The sequence below is a fragment of the Ranitomeya variabilis genome, chromosome 4, assembly GCF_051348905.1.
Source record: "Ranitomeya variabilis isolate aRanVar5 chromosome 4, aRanVar5.hap1, whole genome shotgun sequence".
NCBI classification, from domain to species: domain Eukaryota; kingdom Metazoa; phylum Chordata; class Amphibia; order Anura; family Dendrobatidae; genus Ranitomeya; species Ranitomeya variabilis.
This window is the reverse complement of record NC_135235.1, coordinates 714,336,320-714,353,856: the sequence shown is the minus strand read 5'-3', so window position 1 is coordinate 714,353,856 and position 17,537 is coordinate 714,336,320. Positions and strand designations below refer to the sequence as shown.

At 49.2% G+C, this 17,537-nt stretch overlaps 1 long non-coding RNA gene across 1 annotated transcript; it reads right to left on the bottom strand.

The window, feature by feature from the left end:
• Nucleotides 1–652: 652 nt before the first annotated feature.
• Nucleotides 653–11,243, bottom strand: LOC143769326 (uncharacterized). Its single transcript, XR_013214352.1, has 3 exons — nt 11,106–11,243; nt 3,897–3,975; nt 653–1,533 (listed from the first exon to the last, which is right to left on the bottom strand). It is a non-coding gene; the product is annotated as an uncharacterized LOC143769326 (long non-coding RNA).
• Nucleotides 11,244–17,537: the final 6,294 nt, after the last annotated feature.

Below are 17,537 nucleotides of genomic sequence, written 5' to 3'. Positions count from 1 at the left end.
TAGGACCTGAGAATGACGTCACGGCTTGTGATTGGTCGCGTGGCGGTCACATGAGCGGCACGCGACCAATCAGAAGCCGTGACGTCATGGAAGGTTCTGAACGCGCTCATTTTAAGCAAAGCAGGCTGCCGGTTACTACCAGGGCGCGTCAGAGGGTGAGTATATCCCTATTTTTTATTTTAATTCTTTATTTTTTACATGGATATGGATCCCAGGGCCTGAAGGAGAGTTTCCTCTCCTTCAGACCCTGGGAACCATACACTGGGAACTTCCGATTCCGATTCCCAATACCACAAAAGTATCGGATCTCGGTATCGGAATTCCGATACCGCAAGTATCGGCCGATACCCGATACTTGCGGTATCGGAATGCTCAACACTGATAACCACCCTTTGTTTCCTATTCCTGAGCCTGCTCTTAACCCACTTACACATATTTTCCCCTATCCCCATTATTCTCATGTTAGGTATCAACCTTTTGTGTGGCACCGTGTTGGGTTGGTGTGCAAGTCAGACCCTCAGGGATTTCGGATGGCTGCCAGATGTGTGGGTTCTCCGGAGAAATGATGGACAGAGACAGAGGTGATCTGTTTCCAATGCCATGACGTATACTGGTTACATGCAGTTATATACACTTTTGAGTTAGCGTATACATTATGTTTGAGCGCGAATCAACTGTTTATTACATATGAAATCATTCTTAATTCATCAGGTGATCCTTACATAAGAGGTAACTTGGGGTTAGACACGTACAGGGGTAAGGTTCTATCTGATTAGGCCTAACTTTGTCAGCAATTCTAATTGATAATCACTTGTCAGCAGAATGACTTAGCAGAGCTTGGACATGTTCAGACATATTCTGAATGTGTGTGTATGAATTATAAGAATATATCAAGGTGGTCCCTGATTTCCCCATCAGTCCCCCCTTTTGAGATTAGATATGACTCTACCTCTAACCTACAGGTGCTGTCACGGGCCTAATGCCAGTGTCGGACTTTCTTGTCAATTCTTCGGCCGAATCCCCCATAGGATGGGGAGATCATATCTTATTCTCAATCATAGCATTTCATATATTCATTATTGTGAGTGTTTTATGTGTGTGATTTGACTGATGGCATCTTTATTTGTCTGTGGAGTGATCTACCAGGTTTGTCAGTGCATCTCTAGTATACGTTATAAATCTTTGTTGATTATAGTAAATATAGTGTATCCAGTCCACATTTTTCACAACATCAAGTCTAAGCGGGGCTACTTTATTATAAGTGGCACGCTGGCTTGTCTGAGCAGTCTGTCTTCTCTGGGGAAGGGTCATCAGCATCATCAGGAGCAGGACGATCGCTCTTCTGTTCCAGGATCTTGCAGTGGCTTGCATGGATCCAGGTGGGCTTTCCCTCAAGCTTTACTGATGTGGCTGTGGTGAGGAGGACTTGGAAGTGTCTGTCAAATCTCAGCTCCAGAGGCTTCTGCGTATGTCTCTTGACCACCACCCAATCTCCGGGCTGGAGAGAATGGGTTCCCTCTCAGCTCTCTGGGTCTGGAATAGAATCAAACACTTGTTTATGCACGAATGAGAGCCTCTTTTGAAGGCCCTGGACATAGCTGGTGAGGCTGTCACACTGAAGCTGCAGTGTCTGTGGGAAGTACAGGCCTAGTCTTGGTGCTGACCCAAACAAAACCTCAAAGGGGGACACCTTTGTCTTTCTGTTAGGCGTGTACCTGATGGAGAACAGAGCTAAAGGCAAACACTCTGTCCATGGTTTCCCCAATTCCTCACTCGCTTTCTGGATCTTTAGCTTAAGTGTACCATTTAGCCGTTCTACCTTGCCGCTAGCTTGTGGTCTGTAGGGGGTGTGAAATGCCTGTGTGACCCCTAACATTTGCATGACATTTTGCATTACCTCTCCAGTGAAGTGGGTACCTCTGTCAGATTCTATGGTTTCAGGCAGTCCGAAACTACAGAAGACTTCTGACATCAATTTCTTTGCATTGGCTCGTGCAGTAGCTTTTGGCATCGGGAAAGCTTCCGGCCACCCTGAGAAGAGGTCAACACACACTAGACAATATTCATACGTTCCTACCTTGGGAAGCTGTATGAAGTCAATCTGCGGTCGTTGAAACGGGTAGAGGGGCTTAGGTGTGTGTTTTTGTGGTACTTTGACTACACTGCCTGGATTGTGTTGTGCACATGTGAGACATGCCTGTGTAAATCTAGTAGCAACCATTGTGAAGCCAGGTGCGACCCATTGCTTCTCCACCAGAGCACACATGGCATTTTTAGACAGGTGCGTTGGACCGTGGGCCGCTTGAGCCATTGCAGGATACAGAGATCTTGGCAGACACACCCGCTGTCCCACCTTCCACAAACCTCTGTGCTCCCGAGCTCCAGCTTTCGACCAGACCTTTTTCTCAGTGCTTACCATAATCAGTGGAGTGGCCGCAGGGGTCTCGTGGCTTCCTTGCAGCTTCCTTGACTGCTCGGTCCGCTTTGTCATTGTCTCGTGCTTCGTTGGTCGCAAGCCTGGTGTGTGCCTTTACCTTAACTATGGCAACCTCCTTTGGAAGTAGTAGTGCGTCCATTAGCTGCTTGATGAGGTGCCCATGCTTAATAGGAGTACCTGTTGATGTAAGAAAGTCTCTTGCCCTCCATATGGGGCCGTAGTCATGTGCGACTCCAAAACTGTATCTCGAGTCTGTGTAAATGGTGTACCGTTTACCTTCAGCCCCTTTAAGCGCTTCAATGAGTGCCGTCAGCTCCGCCTCCTGTGCAGACATATGAGGAGGGAGTGGTTCTGCTTTTACTACCTCATGCTGAGTGACCACTGCATACCCAGTGTAGAACCAGCCATCCTCCCCGATGCTCCTTGAACCATCTACAAAAAGCTCAGCATCTGGATTAGTGAGAGGTACATCAGAAACATGTGAGAACCCTGCAGTTTCTTGAGCCATAAAGGCTATACAGTCATGTTCATAGTATGCATCAAATAGCTCTTCTGTCAAATTTTGCAAAAACAGTGGTTTTCCTTGGCCTGCCTCCTTCCCCCCCCCCCTGAATCCACTACATCAAGTGGAATGAGAGTAGCTGGGTTCAAAGTCATGCATCTTTTTAAGGTGACATTGGGAGGCATTAAGAGTGCACATTGAAGTCTGAGGTGTCTGGCTACAGCAATGTGCTTAGGTTGGACCTGGCTGAGTATGCTGTGTAGATCATTTGGAGTGTAGACAGTGACTTGGTAGTCAAACACAATCTCTGATGTCTTGTCTAGCAGAAGTGAGATGGCCGCTACTGCTCGAACACATGATGGGGCTCCTCTGGCAACAGGATCTAATCGGGCGGAGTAGTATGCAACAGGCCTGTTCTGTTGACCATGTTTCTGGGCTAGGACCCCGGTAGCATGTCCCTGCATTTCTGTGTAGTACAGAAGAAAAAGTTTTGCATAGTCTGGGGTACCTAGAGCTGAAGCAGAGACAATTTCTAGTTTGAGTGAGGCTCCTGACTGAGGTGAAAAGGCTGTGTGGGCAGACACTCATAGAGTGGCTTTTAAACATAGAAAAAATGGAGTTCCATACATAGAATTTTAAAACTTGTATAAATTTATTAAAGATACTATTAGATACATTAGAATAACAAGAAAATCCAAAAAAAGACGAAAAAAAGCCCTAGTCTAGAAGCAATTAAGACCCCGGCACAATAAGTGTATTTGAGTGTGCCTAAATCATGGTACTAATACACCATCAGTAATGCTAATTAAATAGCGCTCAATTGACCTGTTATCAATAGAAGTCAGAGCATCAGATGCCTGTAAGGCAGTGCACACCCCAAATAGTGTCACAGTGACAAAAAAGCTCATATGGGGGAGAGCGGTAAATAGTGACAATGTTAGCAGTTACGTTTCTTACCCATGATGGAAAACAGTCAGGTGCCGGTATACACCCCTGACGCGCGTTTCGCGTAGGCTTTATCCAAGGAGAGGATAGCCTGTAAGGAAAAGAACTTGATTAGGGGCACTCATTTCTCACCATCAAATGGAACAATGAGATTTCAGATTCGGCACCATATTAGCTGCACTAGCACATATGCTGTTTATCTGGCCACATGTCCTTGCTCCAAGAGGTACGTGGGACTTACGTCACGCCAGCTCCGTGTACGTGTAAGGGAGCATGTAAGGGATATTGCCAATGCGAAGGAGGTAGAGGACATTGGCACCCTAAATACGCTCCCAAAACATTTCCGCCTGGTGCATGCGTGTGATCCTAGGGGTCTACGGATCCTGGGGATCGACCAAGTGCATTGTGGTAGTAGAGGAGGGAATATAAAAGACTATTAGCACAAACAGTGTGTCGCTGGATTGTGACCTTGAATTCTATGGCCCCTGTGGGGCTCAATGAAAAATTGAGCTTTGCTTTAATTGACAAAACTGTAACTTTTCTCTCGAAGCTTTACACCCTTTGGAAGCAAGATGCAGGAGCAGTGAGATTGTAGCTTCACAGCATACATCTGTTTGGGGCACAAAGGAGCAGGTCATCCACATACTGGAGTAGGACTACCTCAGCATGTGGAATGATCCAAGCCTGCAAAACAAGTTGCAACGCAGCCGTATACAAGGTTGGAGAGTTGTGAGCCCCCTGCGGTAGCACCATCCACGTATACTGCTGGCCCCTGAAAGTAAAAGCAAAAAGATATTGACAGTCCTGGTGTAAAGACACAGAGAAGTAAGCATTTGCAAGATCAATGCAGGTGAAACAAGCTGCAGTTATCGGGATTTGTGACATGATGGTATGTGGGTTTGGTACCACTGGAGTGAGTAACTCAGTGACTGCATTTATAGCCCTAAGGTCATGGACCATTCTGTAGGTGACTGGCTCCCCTTTCCTACCCTTTTTCTTTACTGGAAATAAGGGAGTGTTTGCTACAGACTTTGTAGGTTTTATGGCCCCAGAAGCAATTAGATCTGTGATATTCTTCCCTATTGCTTCTTCCTGAGCAGCACTTAAAGGGTACTGTCTAACTTTAGGTGGCTTTGCTCCTGGCTTCAAGTTAATCATTACAGGAGGAACTGGCATTTGTCCGATATCAGTCTTGGATTTTGCCCATAGCACGTCTGGGACCTGTGCCAGTGACTCATGTTCTTCAGGTGGGAAGAGGGAGTCTGAGATGTGCAGGCACACCAGCACTTTGCACAGTGCAGATTCCGGAATTCCAGCTGTCAGCTTAACAGTACCGTCAGGTTCGTACATGACATGTGCTTGTATTGCCTATAAGTCAGAACCTAGCAAATTAACAGGTGACTTGTCACTGATCAGTAGCCGTGCGAGGCAGGTGTGGTCAACTAAACGGAGGGGCAGTGGTTTAGTCAGTTTGCGTTCTTGGATCAATCCCTCAAAGCCTTGAGTGTAGAGGGTATCGTCTGATATGTCTGATGATTTGACATGTTCCTGGCGGATTACTGTTTTGGCTGCCCCCGTATCCACCAGGAATGGGATTTTTCTACCATCTGGGAGATGTACTGGGACTACCCCTTGTGGGCTTGGGTGTGTGCGTGCCCTAAGGGGGTAGATGGCTACGGGGTTGCCTGTTTCCTATTGTGGGTTTTGGGTTGAGGCATCCGTCTTGGGCTGAGTCTCTTTTCTGGGTGCCCTGCACTGATGGCTGATGTGCCCCCTTTTCCCACAGTTATAGCACTCCATCTGCCGCCGGTCCCTTCTGGTAGAAGTTGTCCTGTGCTCCTTAACGTCATTGGAAGCATAATGTATCTGTACTGGCTTTGTCTTCTGATCTAATTCCACCCCTTTTGCCTCCCGTACCAATTCTTCTATCTGGCATATTCTCCAGTCGGGCTTAGCTGCCTGGACCTTCTGCCTGAGCTGTTGTTTAAGCCCTGCTATGAATGCCCCATGGAAAAGCTTCCTACCTGCTTCTCCCATGTTTTCATAACCCAAATCTGCGTGTCTCAGTTTCAAATTTCCCTAGAACTGTTCTACGGTGTCATTAGGACCTTGTACTATGTCCAGTAGGGAGATTGTGGATTCCCCCACCTTTTTCTAGCACCATGCATGTAGACCTTGTAGGAAGTGTAACCCTGACTCTACAGTTCTGACATACTGTGCGCACAACTCCTGTTCTAAACTATATGATCTCCCTGCACTTTTTATTGCCTCCAGAACTGACTCCATTTGTGCATTCCCATTTTTCCCTCTTAGGATGGACTCTAAGTCTGCTCATGTATATGTGTAGGTATTATTCAGTCCTACCATACATCTGTAGAAGGCCATGGGTAAGTCATATGGGTCAGGGGCGTCATTGACCAGTGTCATGTGATCTTTTGGGCTCCATGGTTTGTAGTGGGAGATAGTTGTAGTCATGGGTGCAGTCGAGCGTCTGGGGGTAAATGTTGATGTTGCTACTGCAGCGCCGGTTGCATCCATAGTGTGGAGATTTGGTTGATAGTCTCCGTCATCTAGTGTGTTGGGTGCGCCTAGACTGTCTTCTGATTTTGTCACATTGTGCCCATTGTCTTGTGTCGTAGTGTGAGTGTGGATGACAGGATAAAGTCCTGTTGCCCCGTAGGGTCTCCCGCAGGCAGAACATTGTTCACGCCAGTCGGGGTTTTGCTGTCCACACACACACCAATCCATCCGGACTTGGTGGAGCAGGAGCCGTGAGATGGGGTTGATATGGCGGAGGCATTTTTGTTTTCGGTCTGAATCTAATCCCTTGCGGTGTTTCTACCTTAACCCAACCTCCTTCTCTCTTTAATTCCTTTGCTACATCTGCCCAAGCCCTTGCCTGTATTAACAACTTATTATCTGTGATCCATCCCATACTCCCTGTTAGAGCTGAGTTCCAAAGGAAAGGATCTAGCTGGTCATTTTTCATCCCCAAACTTTTCAACAACTTTCTAGAGTCCTTCACAGCAACTTTACCTTTCCTTTTCTTCACTATCTCATGGGCGCTGCACCCCTCCCTGTGCTCTTTGCGATCTATGTTCCCCATTGCTGCCTGCTCTCTTTCTTTCTTCTTCTGTGTGTTCTCTGGTTTTCCTGACTGACACTGATATTTCACTGTTCTCTTAATGTGTAGCCTCTATTGTGCCCACTTCTCACTGCCTCTAACTCGTAGCAACTTGCTAACCTACACTTACGTCACAGTGCTGGCGTGCTAACTTCTAAGTCCCCTTTCCGCTTGCTTTCGTAACCTATGCTAAATACTCAGCCAATAGGTGTGCCGACTATGGGGATAATGATTAGTGATTTGGCCCCTTGTGACCGCCGCAGCGTCACTCACTAATCCCACTCAGGCGTCCTGGTCTAATCAAGGGCACCTCCTTCAGACTTAATATGGCATACACAGAAAGCCTATATATTAACCAGAGAACAAAACTAGCTAACAGCAGGCAGATTAATGTGATCAAAATTATCTCCCGATCTACTAGCACCATCTGGAGAGGGGCAGCTTGTGTGTACAAGGACAGATAGACACAGACGAACTTGACCTCTGACCCAGGATGCCCTGAAGGGTCACCGGAGGGAACTGCAGAGGCCCTATCCCAATTCAACCTGCTTTTTACACCGTATCTCTATCACTCCCCAAGAGGACGTCTCCTCAAGGGTGAATCACACACTCACTCACTCTTCAGTCATATGCTAGACATATAACAGGACATATAACAAGGATAGCAGCACATAAAATTGACCAATCCAATATGCCTTTCGAGTATCACTTAGGATATTCTATGGTTCTTTGCAAACAATATGGGCTGGCCTTTATAGAAAGACCTGACTATAACATACCTAGAGCTCGGCTGCAGATTAAGAGACAGGTGGAGACACAGAGAGAGTTTGTAAGAAACTAATGGTTCTAACCTTCCCGGGATTGTCTGTGTGGCCTTGCTCTCAGGTCTGCGGCTTGCCGGGCTTCAGATATTGGCGGTCTTCCATCTTGGCCAGCCCACCCAAAGGGACGCCAAAATGTTAGGTTGGTCTGCAAGTCAGACTCTCAGGGATATTGGATGGCTGCCAAATGTGAGGATGCTTAAGCATTGATGGACAGAGACAGACGTAATCTGTTCAGATGCCATAAATTTAATACTTCCGGACAGTCAGTTATATACACTTTTGAGTAGGCGTATACATTATGTTCGTGCGCAAATCAGCTGTTTATTACATATGAGATCATTCTTAATTCATCAGTTTATTCCTTATAAGGAGAGAACTGTGGACAGGTATGTGGTGAGAGAGGTCCTAAGTCTAATCTGATTAACCTCACCTTCGTCAGCAATTCTAATTGGTAATCAATAGTCAGCAGAATAACTTAGCAAAGCTTGGACATGTTCAGACATATTCTGTTAGAGAAATATATGAATGTGTATGAATTATACGAATGTATTAAGGTGGTCCCTGATTTCCCCATCAACCCCCATAGGCAGACCCTGTAATATAATGCAGCACCCCATAGGCAGACCCTGTAGTATAAGGCAGCATCCCATAGGCAGACCCTGTAGTATAAGGCAGCACCCCATAGGCAGACCCTGTAGTATAAGGCAGCACCCCATAGGCAAACTTAATAGCACAAGGCAACACCCCATATGCAGACCCTGTAGTATAAGGCAGCACCCCATAGGCAGAAACTGTAGTAAAAGGCAGCACCCCATAGGCAGACCCTGTAGTATAAGGCAGCACCCCATAGGCAAACTATGATATAAGGCAGCACCCCATAGGCAGACCCTGTAGCACAAGGCAGCACCCCATAGGCAGACCCTGTAGTCAAAGGCAGCACCCCATAGGCAGACCCTGTAGTCAAAGGCAGCACCCCATAGGCAGACCCTGTAGTATAAGGCAGCACCCCATAGGCAGACCCTGTAGTAAAAGGTAGAAACCCATAGGCAGACCCTGTAGTATAAGGCAGCAGCACCCCCATAGGCAGACGCTGTAGTATAAGGCAGCACCCCATAGGCAGACCCTGTTGTATAAAGCAGCACCTACATAGGCAGACCCTGTAGTATAAAGCAGCACCCCATAGGCAGACCCTGTAGTATAAGGAAGTCTCCCATAGGCAGACCCTGTAGTATAAGGCAGCACCCCATAGGCATACTTAATAGCACAAGGCAACACCCCATATGCAGACCCTGTAGTATAAGGCAGCACCCCCATGGGCAGACCCAGTAGCATAAAGATCACCCCCATAGGCAGACCCTGTAGAATAAGGCAGCCCCAATAAAAAAAACTGTAAATACTAACCTCTTCCTCCTTGTTCCTGCGGTGCTCCGAGCTCCCGCTCATCTGACAGTGGGCGCCGGGTAGTGACGTCATCGCGCCCGCTGTCAAGGTCGGCGATGTCAGATGCTGACAGGGAGATGATGGCAGAAGGAGCGTAGCGCTCTTTCCCTCATCAATGCGGTCAGCTGTATTGGCTAAATGCCAAAACAGCTGACCTGTTGGTGATGGGTGGGAGGCCCACTGCTGGCAACGGGCCCCTCACTGCCTGCTCAGGGGCCCCATAGTGGCAGAGCAGGGAGAAAGATTCTGCCTGCTCTGCCGCAGAATGTAATTGTATTGGCGCATGCAGTTACAGTAGCGTAGCTCCAGGTGGGCCCCCTCTGAGCACCGAGCCCGGGGCGATGGTCCCCTCTGCCCCCCTGGTAGCTACGCTACTGAGCCCATCCCTAGCATAGAACCTGTAGCTAACTAAGAAGTTGGCCCAGTTCTCCAGGAACCCAAACCCCTCCTTCCTACACTAATTCCTGAGTCACTTATTTATCTCCTTAATTTCCCTTTGCCTCTGGCGTGGCACGTGGTACAGTCAGTATTTCTGAGAATACCACCTTGGAGGTCCTTGCTTTAAGGACCTTCCACCTACCTCTAACTTTGTCATTTGTGCCAATGTGCACCATGACCACTGGGTCCTCACCAGCCCCTCCCAGTAATCAGTCCACCCGATTAGCGATGTGTTAGACTCGAGCGCCAGGTAGGCAGTACACCGTTCGACGATCCCTGTCTTTGTGACAGATTGCCCTATCTGCTCCTCTAATAATTGAGTCCCCCACTACCAGCACCTGTCTGGCCTGCCCTGCTCTCCTATTTCCCTCCATACTGGAGCAGACACTCCTCCGGCTTTCAGAGGACATGCCTGGCTGCAGTAGTGCTACCCCTGTAGGGGGATCCCCCTCATCTGCCAACTTAGCAAACGTATTGGGGTGTGCAGATCAGGACTAGCCTCCCTGGCACTCTTTCCTCTACCCGGCCTTCTGTCACCCAGCTTGCTACTTCACTGTCCTGCAGCTCCATCCTACCATCCCCCCTCATCTGTCCCATTGAACTCCATATTGTCTATGGATCTCGATGTTGCCAGCTACACATTTAGATTCAGAATCCGGGCTTCCAACTGCACAACGTGCTCACATCTCGCACAGCAGTATGCACCCTCGCCCGGCTGCTCAAGGACTGCATACATGTGGCCAGATGTACACTGGATGGCATTAACAATAGTGGAGCACATTTCCTTATGGGGATTGCACCAGACCGAAACGTTAAAAAGAAATTTAGAATATTAATAAAATGCAAAAAGCAATTCAGTAATTCCTCCCTTGTAAACTCCCTGAATCCAAAGTCACTAAATCACCAGACACACACTTACTTCAGTTCGCACTTACGCTCCGGTCACACTCAGCTCGTTCACACTCGCTAACAAAGAAGAATTAGAGATTTTTTTTCCCTTTAGCAGCAATCCAACCTACAGCTCAATGACTTCTGTACACCTCGTACATCCGTACACACACGGCTCCGCTCCGTACACACGCGGCTCCGCTCCGTACACCTTGTACACACGGCTTCGTCCATACACCTTAGGAATAGGAGAAAACTAGGAGTGTATAGGTAGTAAATACTTTATTAATGCACATATAATTTACATGATAGTTTATCCGTACAAAATATACAAAAGATACAATAAAATGCCAGGATGATAAAAAAGGATAGGTGGGAGTCCCCCAGTGTGCACCGTCTATGGGGCCAGCATGCATACCACTAGTGGCAGAGACCTACTGCTATAAATGCGTGTGAGGCTGCAAGCCAAAGTGGCGTAAAGTGACAGATAATACAAGCTGCTCTTACCACTGCTAGGCACCCAGGCGGCGCACGCCGGGTAGGATCCACAGGCACAGTCTCCATACACCTTGTACACACACGGCTCCACTCTGTACACACTGTAAACCCCTCCTGACCCAAACACAACCTTCCCCTCATCCAGCACCAAGACACCAAGCACAGCAGAGTCCTGCATACACTGAGGCCCTGATCATGTGACCCTGACTCCTCCCTCCTGTGACCTCATCACAGGTCCTGTGTGCACAGTGCGAGAGCAGCCGTATATGTGGAGTGCGGCTCTGCGGGCGGAGTGCGGCTCTGCGGGTGGAGGACGGTGCTGGAGGCTCCATTATTCTCTATGTGGAGTGCGGCTCTGCGGGTGGAGGTCGGTGCTGGAGGCTCCATTATTCTCTATGTGGAGTGCGGCTCTGCGGGTGGAGGTCGGTGCTGGAGGCTCCATTATTCTCTATGTGGAGGGCGGCTCTGCGGGTGGAGGTCGGTGCTGGAGGCCCCATTATTCTCTATGTGGCGTGCGGCTCTGCGGGTGGAGGTCAGTGCTGGAGGCTCCATTATTCTCTATGTGGCGTGCGGCTCTGCGGGTGGAGGTCAGTGCTGGAGGCTCCATTATTCTCTATGTGGAGTGCGGCTCTGCGGGTGGAGGTCGGTGCTGGAGGCTCCATTATTCTCTATGTGGAGTGCGGCTCTGCGGGTGGAGGTCGGTGCTGGAGGCTCCATTATTCTCTATGTGGAGTGCGGCTCTGCGGGTGGAGGTCGGTGCTGGAGGCTCCATTATTCTCTATGTGGAGGGCGGCTCTGCGGGTGGAGGTAGGTGCTGGAGGCTCCATTATTCTCTATGTGGAGTGCGGCTCTGCGGGTGGAGGTCGGTGCTGGAGGCTCCATTATTCTCTATGTGGAGTGCGGCTCTGCGGGTGGAGGTCAGTGCTGGAGGCCCCATTATTCTCTATGTGGAGTGCGGCTCTGCGGGTGGAGGTCGGTGCTGGAGGCTCCATTATTCTCTATGTGGAGTGCGGCTCTGCGGGTGGAGGTCGGTGCTGGAGGCTCCATTATTCTCTATGTGGAGGGCGGCTCTGCGGGTGGAGGTCGGTGCTGGAGGCCCCATTATTCTCTATGTGGAGTGCGGCTCTGCGGGTGGAGGTCGGTGCTGGAGGCTCCATTATTCTCTATGTGGAGTGTGGCTCTGCGGGTGGAGGTAGGTGCTGGAGGCCCCATTATTCTCTATGTGGAGTGCGGCTCTGCGGGTGGAGGTAGGTGCTGGAGGCCCCATTATTCTCTATGTGGAGTGAGGCTCTGCGGGTGGAGGTCGGTGCTGGAGGCTCCATTATTCTCTATGTGGAGTGCGGCTCTGCGGGTGGAGGTAGGTGCTGGAGGCCCCATTATTCTCTATGTGGAGTGCGGCTCTGCGGGTGCAGGTAGGTGCTGGAGGCCCCATTATTCTCTATGTGGAGTGCGGCTCTGCGGGTGGAGGTCGGTGCTGGAGGCCCCATTATTCTCTATGTGAGTGCGGCTCTGCGGGTGGAGGTAGGTGCTGGAGGCCCCATTATTCTCTATGTGGAGTGCGGCTCTGAGGGTGGAGGTCGGTGCTGGAGGCCCCATTATTCTCTATGTGGAGTGCGGCTCTGCTGGTGGAGGTCTTTGCTGGAGGCTCCATTATTCTCTATGTGGAGTGTGGCTCTGCAGGTGGAGGTCGGTGCTGGGGGCTCCATTATTCTCTATGTGGAGTGCGGCTCTGTGGGTTGAGGTAGGTGCTGTCAGGGAGAGACTAGGTGAGCGAGAGCTAATAACCCGGGCCCCTGCAATTTCCCTAAAACTAGGGAAATCCTGACTTGCCCTCTACCTGAAGTTTACACTGATGGTGTGCATGTTCAGGCCTCGACCCTCACCCTAACTCCTGAGCTCAGCCCTAGGCTGAAACCTCCGCCCACCACCCAGTGAAGAGGTAATACTCCAATACCCACAGTTAGCACAGACAAGGATAAAGGAAAATATACACCACGCCGCAGACACTCAGGATTACACTATAAATGTGCAGGGCAAAATAAACACAAATATAGGAAGGAGTAAATAAGACGAAGGAATATACACCACCAGCAACGAATCTCCAACCACCAGCTCTCCACTCCAGACCGAGATAACAAAGCAAGACAGAAGCTATAATCGGCGACGCCCAATGATCAGCAGAACTATTTAAAGGCCATGGAAATGGCCCAACTTCCAAGCCGAGGATCAGGTAAATTAACCCCGGAACAGCTAGAGAAAATCTAGCAGACGCCAATGAGTAAGTAGTGGTCAAAAGTGGAATTACCGCTGTCTGTCGGACGACCTGGTCTGAACAGCATCCGACATGACAGTACCCCGCCTTCTACGAGGGACCCCAGGGCCCTCACGGCTTATAGGACCCGGCTTGTCCGGATGACGGCGGTGAAACAACCTGACCAGCCGGTCAGCATGAACGTCCGAGGCTGGTACCCAGGACCTCTCCTCAGGCCCATAACCACGCCAGTGTACCAAGTACTGTAAAGTGTGACGCACTACACGAGAGTCAACCACCTTGGAGACTTCAAACTCCAAATTACCATCCACCAAGACTGGAGGTGGCATAGGCGCCACGTCCACAGAACCCACCACCTTCTTTAGAAGAGACCTGTGGAACACGTTGTGTATCTTATACACCGTAGGGAGCTCCAATCGGTACGCAACTGGGTTAATGACGGCGGTGACCCTAAATGGATCAATAAACCGTGGACCCAATTTAAGGGATGGTATTTTGAGTCTTATGGTTTTTTGTGGATAACCACACCCAGTCATCCACACTCAGGTCCGGACCTGGCACACGCCTACTGTCAGCCACACATTTGTACCTAGCACCCACACTCAACAGGCGCTGTTTAACTCTCCTCCAGACTGATGACAATTGTGTTCCTAACTGGTCCTCCTCCGGAACGCCGGAAGAGCCCCTCTGACTCAAGGTACAAAATTGAGGATGTAGCCCGTAAACACAAAAAAAACGGAGACTCCCCAGACGACTCCTGGCGGTGATTATTGATGGCAAACTCAGCCAAAGGAAGAAAGGTAGACCACTCCTCCTGGTTATCAGAGACAAAGCAGCGTAAGTACTGTTCCAAATTTTGGTTCATACTCTCAGTCTGACCATTTGACTGAGGATGAAACGCCGAAGAATGAGACAGCTTGATCCCCAGCCGTGAGCAAAACGCTCTCCAAAATTTTGCCACAAACTGAGGCCCCCAATCAGGCACGATGTCAGACCCCCATGAAGTTTGACCACCTCCTGCACAAATACCTGAGCCAGAGTCTTAGCGTTAGGCAACGCAGGCAAAGACACAAAGTGCGACATTTTAGAAAAACGATCAACAATCACCAAGATGACCGTGTTTCCAGCTGATGAGGGCAAATCAGTGATGAAATCCATGGAGATTTCCGTCTATGGCTTACTAGGTACCTCAAGAGGAAGTAGTGTGCCAACAGGACGGGAGCGGGGCGTCTTAGCCCTAGCGCAAGCGGTACAAGCTGACACGTATGAGACCACGTCCTGTCGGATCTTGGGCCACCAAAACCGACGTGACACCAACTCCAAGGTACCTCTAACCCCTGGGTGACCAGCCAGGATGGCATCATGATGCTCCACCAAAACCTTTAGGCGGAGATGAAGCGGAACAAAAGATTTGTTGACGGGAAGCTCAGATGGTACCTCCTCCTGAGCCTCGGCAATCTCAACCTCGGTAGTGAGAGCCGAAACCACAACACCCTTTTGGAGGATGGGTACTGGATCCTCCCGAGGTTCTCCCCCCGGAAAACACCTGGACAGAGCATCCACCTTAGTGTTTTTAGACCCCGGTCTGTAAGTGACCACAAAATTGAACCGCGTGAAAAACAATGCCCAGCGAGCCTGCCTGGGGGACAGACGCTTGGCTGACTCCAAATACAGCAGATTCTTATGATCGGTAATAAGTTACCTGATGGACCGACCCCTCCAAGAAGGGTCGCCATTCCTCAAAGGCCAACTTAATTGCCAACAAATCCCTGTTGCCGATATCGTAGTTACGTTCGGCGGACGACAGTTTCTTGGAGAAATAGGCGCACGGACGTAAACCACTCAAAGATGAGCCTTGAGATAGTACCGCCCCCACACCAACCTCAGACGCATCGACTTCCACAACAAATGGTTTAGATACGTCTGGCTGCACAAGAATGGGGGCTGAAACAAAACTGTTCTTAAGAAATTCAAATGCGCGCACAGCAGCCTCAGGCCAAACAGAGAAATTGGTACCCTTTTTAGTCATGTCAGTTAGCGGTTTAGCAATGATGGAAAAATCCTTGATAGATTTCCTATAGTAGTTAGAAAACCCAAGGAACCGCTGAAGTGCTTTCAGGTTATCAGGACGTTCCCAATGCAGCACCGCCTGTACCTTAGCGGCGTCCATTTTAAAACCAGAAGCAGACACAATATAACCCAAGAAAGGCAACTCTTGAACAGAAAATACAGATTTCTCAAGTTTAGCATACAGCTTATTCTCTCTGAGAAGCTGTAAAACCTGCCTGACATGATCTAAATGAGCCTCACGGTCGCAAGAATATATGAGAATGTCATCTAGGTACACGATAACGAATTTCCCCAAAACATGCGAGAACACATCATTGATGAAATGTTGGAACACTGCAGGTGCGTTAGTCAACCCAAACGGCATCACCAAATTTTCAAAATGAACCTCAGGGGTATTAAAAGCCGTCTTCCACTCATCACCTTGACGGACTCTTATGAGGTTGTACGCCCCCCTGAGGTCAAGCTTGGTGAACCACTTAGCACCTGCCACCTGGTTGAACAAATCTGGTATCAGAGGCATAGGGTATGGATCACGAACCGTAATCTGGTTCAACTCCCTGAAATCCAAACACGGGCGTAATCCGCCATCTTTCTTCTTCACAAAGAAGAACCCTGCTGCCACCGGCGAGGATGACGGCCTGATGTGCCCTTTGCTCAAGCTTTCCGCAATGTGATCTTTTAACGCTTGTCTCTCCGGACCGGAGATGTTAAACATCCTTGCTTTAGGTAATTTGGCCCCTGGTTTAAACCTGATAGAACAGTCATAAGGACGATGTGGCGGCAACTCTGAACAACCCTTCTCAGAGAACACATCCACAAAATCCGGAAGTGACTCCGGAACGCTTGAAGTCACCGCAGCCACACATGTGGCCAGTCAATTCTCCTGGCAGAACTCGCTCCACCGAATTATGTCCTGAGTTTTCCAGTCAATTACCGGGTTGTGCATAGACAACCAAGGAAAACCCAAAACCACCTGAGCAGGAAGATTCCTGAGCACCTTACATGTAACCCGCTCAGAATGTAGAACTCCAATATGGAGTTTCACCTCAGCCACAAATTCAGTAATCTCCCCCTGAGAGAGAGGAGCAGCATTGATGGTGACCACACGGATAGGATGCGACAGTTTTTCAATCCTAAAACCTGCTGTGCGCGCAAACCCCTCATCAATGAGATTTGTGGCTGAAACACTATCCACAAAAACAGTAATTGGCAGCAACAAAAACCTTAGCAGGGAGCATGCACTGAGAAACCACCATGGAGGATATACATAAGCTCAGACTGGTCACACCCTCTGAGCTCAGAAGTTTTCCGCCGTTGCGTTTTTCTTAGACAGCAGAGGACAGATGTTAATAAAATGACCAGTTTTACCACAGTAAAAACAGGCTCCCTGCTTCCTGAGCTCAGGGGCTCGATGCTTGACATGTGACACCCCTGCGATTTGCATAGGCTCCGTGGGCTCACCTGCAGCAACCTCACGTGAACCTAAACCCTCTCCCATAGGCGGTGTCTCATGCTCCCCCTGACGCAAACGGCAATCAATGCGGACAACCAGACTCCTAGCGGAATCTAGAGAAGTAGGAGTCTTGTACATCAGAAGGGCTTTTCGATCGCCCAGCGTCGAAATTCAGAACAGTAATCCTCTGCAACTCGCTCCCCCTGGCGAATAGAGCATATCTTAGATTCTGCCAGAGCCATTCTGTCAGGTTCATCGTAGATTTTCCCAAGAGAAGAAAAAAACTCCACAGAGACAAATGCCGCAGAATCAGATGGCAAAGAAAACGCCCATGCTTGGGGATCCCCACTTAACAATGACAACACCAGGCCCACACGCTGAGCCTCATTACCCGAAGATATCGGGCGCATACGGAAATATAGTTTGCAAGCTTCACGAAAAGAAACAAATTTACTGCGTTCCCCAGCAAATTTTTCAGGCAATGGAAATTTAGGCTCAGTAACTCTTCCTGTTGCTCCAGCTTGCACATTGGACACTGCTAGTCCCTGTTGCTGCACTGCCCCCCTCAACTCAGTGACTTGTAGGGACAGCGCCTCCAACTGGCGGGTTATGGAAGTCATGGGATCCATGACAAAACAAAAAAAAA